This window comes from Octodon degus, unplaced genomic scaffold (assembly GCF_000260255.1).
Source record: "Octodon degus isolate 3935 unplaced genomic scaffold, OctDeg1.0 scaffold00021, whole genome shotgun sequence".
In the NCBI taxonomy this organism is placed as follows: Eukaryota; Metazoa; Chordata; class Mammalia; order Rodentia; family Octodontidae; genus Octodon; species Octodon degus.
The window spans coordinates 14,206,919-14,209,541 of NW_004524597.1; positions in this window are offsets into that span (position 1 = coordinate 14,206,919).

Consider the following 2,623-nt stretch of genomic DNA (forward strand, 5'->3'; position numbering starts at 1 on the left):
CCCTGTGCCTTGCTTAGCTTAGCTTGTTCTAAGTAGGTGCTTTAGACCACTGAGCCATTTCACCAGCCCCAATATTTACCATTTTAAGGAACTGCCCTACTCTTTTTCCAAAGCAGCTATGACATGCATGTAGTTAGACAATAGCTGGCCTGAGAAAGGAAACCCAAAATAGCAAGTTTTGACATTATTAATGAAGAAACAAAGATCTGTCTATGTACATTTATTATCATTTATTAAGTCTCAGACCCAAGAAATAGGGCCTCTATTTCTAGAACAAAACATACAGCATATGGCCAAAGCCTATAGCCGATGACACCAGAAAGGAGAATATTCTTTAAAAACCCTAAGACATGATTTAGATTAGAGTTTATCTTTGTATATTTTTTTCTTAAGTTTCTTACATGATTAAGTCCCCTGAAGGAACATGACCATCGGAAAAGAACTAAGAAAACATTTGGCAAGTCCAAAGTCACATCCAAGAAAACTGGTTAATAAGTTAACAGCTGGTTAACAGCATAATCACCATAGTTTCCAAAGCTCCAGGAATAACTTTTGAGCTGATAAAAACATTCAACTGCCAGGTGTGGTGATGCACAGCTGAATCCCAGTATTCAGGAGGCTGAGGCAGGAAGATTGCTGCGAGTTTGAGACCAGCAGCCTGAACTGCATAGCAAGACCCTGTTTCAAAAAGACAAAAAAAAAAAAAATCAAACTCCCACTGGGATGCTTCCTGCCTTCCCTCTTGAAGATATGAATACCTAGATATCTATTCTACAATGAGCTCCACCCATACTTCTGCATGGCTGCCTAGGTATCTTGAATGAATTCTTTCATCAGAGGCATAAAAAAGTAAGGAAAATAAGGGCTGGTTCTTTGCAGTGTTGGAGCCAGCATAGTGCAACTGCAAACAGAAACACCCAGGACGTGGAGGCAGATTCACATCCAGGCACACTGAGGGGGATCATTCCCAGAGTATCAGGCCCTGATCCCTGGCAGTCTAGGGCTTCTATGGGAGAAGCAAGCAGGAAGTACAGAGGCTGAGTGGCTTGTCAAGTGGGGATTGGTTTATTAAATGCACATCATAGAGACCAGCTATGCATCATAGTGACCAGCTATCTCTAAGATACCAGAAGCAACCAGAACTGGAACAGGAACCATTTATTACCTGGGCAACTAAGAAACTGATTCTAAGTGGTACCTCACAGCAGGTGATTTGCATTTTCCTAATGACTAATGAATAAAAGAATATTTTTCTGTGTTTATTGGATATTTGTATATATTTTTTCTTTCTTTCTTTCTTTTTTTTTTTTTTTTTAGGACAGGATCTACAGGGTGTTCAGGGTCTCACTGTGTAGATCGGACTCAGTGATCCTTCTGTTTACAGCCTCCCAAGTGCTAAGATTACAGGTGTGCAGGAGGCAGGTCAGGCACAGCAGGCCCGGGGATAGAACCCCAGGCCCCTGTGTCTGCCTATGCAGGTGCTTTAATCCACTGAGCTATTTGGCCAGCCCTCTTTTTTTTTAAATTCATTTTAATGAGTCATAAAAGGACCATACTTTTGCCAGACATGCACTTGTGCCACTGAGCTATGTATCCCTGGCCTGTGTATATTTTTTTTTAGAGAATTTTTTTTTTCAGATCCTTGGCCCATTTAAATTTTTATTTTAAAATTTTTTTGTACAAATATTCGTGTGTGTGTGTGTGTGTATTACCAGAGACTGAACTCAGGACCTTGTGCTTACCAGGCAAACATTTATTCCCCTGAGGTATCTCCCCAGCCCTAATATTCTTTTATTATAGCCCAGAACATTATCCCAACAATGCAAAAAGGAAACATGCAAATTAGTATGAAGGGACTTCCTTGCCTAAAATTACAAAATTTTGTGTATATGTTGCTCCCTAACACCAGCACCATCTCTTGCTCAGCTGGGCTCCAACCAAAGTAGAAGAGGGTGAGGAGGTCCCTGTACCATGGCTCCTACCAAGCAGACTGCCAGTAAATACACTAGTGGTAAAGCGCCCAGGAAACAACTGGCAACAAAAACCTCTCATCAGAGGGCAGGGGGTGGAGAAATGTCATTATAAACCTGGAACTGCGGCACTCCGAGAAATTAGATCTTATCAGAAGCCCACTAAGCTTCTGATTTGCAAACTTCCTTTCTGGTGTCTGGATTGAGAAACTGCTCAGCACTTCAAAACAGATCTGCGCTTCCAGAGCGCAGCTGTCGGCGCTTTGCAGGAGGCAGGTAAGGCCTATCTGGTTGGCCTGTTTGAAGATACTGACCTGTGTGCCATGCACACCAAACATGTAACGATTATGCCAGAAGATATCCAACTAGCTCGCCGCATATGTGGAGAACGTGCTGAAGAGTCCACTGTGGTGGGGAAAATTTTCATTCTCAAACATTTTTTTTTCTTCTTCCTGTTCTTGGTAGTTTTGAATGTTAGATATTTTTTCATGGGGTTAGAAGGTATATAAGTACATGACCATGAGCAGAAAAGAGAAGACAGAAGTCAGGTACTGGCAGTTTTTCCACTTTCATTTGTGTGTGAGTTTTTCATAATTTTAATATTCATTCAGGATGTAAAGCATTAATGCAAGTCAAAATGTTTCTGTGAACAA